General features: G+C 26.2%; 1 protein-coding gene across 1 annotated transcript in view; it reads right to left on the bottom strand.

Moving 5' to 3' along the window:
* LOC119585739 (protein FAM184A-like) overlaps nt 1–286 on the bottom strand; it is a 24,594-nt gene that overhangs the window by 23,692 nt on the left and 616 nt on the right. The gene's annotated exons all lie outside the window — the stretch shown is intronic.

The following is a 286-nucleotide window of genomic DNA, read 5'->3' as shown; positions in this document are numbered from 1 at the left end:
CGAGATTTATAGCAGTATTTTAGAGAAATAACAACAACAAATTGTTCTTAATTTTCTCCTTAGCATTCTAGACAATCGAACTGATTAAAATAAATCAAAATATGTTGAATTTCATTTCAAGATTAAGATTAATCAATACTAACTTTGATTTCTTTTGTTTATATATTTCGTTCATCCAACTTTGTTATTTCTCTTGCATAATTTTATGAGCGTAAGAGATCAAAGGCAAATAGATACAGAAATAGAAATTAAGCGTAGATGAGAAATCGTGAAAGTAAACAAACAT

The sequence above is a fragment of the Penaeus monodon genome, chromosome 20, assembly GCF_015228065.2.
Source record: "Penaeus monodon isolate SGIC_2016 chromosome 20, NSTDA_Pmon_1, whole genome shotgun sequence".
Classification (NCBI taxonomy): Eukaryota; Metazoa; Arthropoda; class Malacostraca; order Decapoda; family Penaeidae; genus Penaeus; species Penaeus monodon.
Note: the sequence above shows the minus strand (reverse complement) of the source record. Positions and strands in the feature narration are given on the sequence as shown.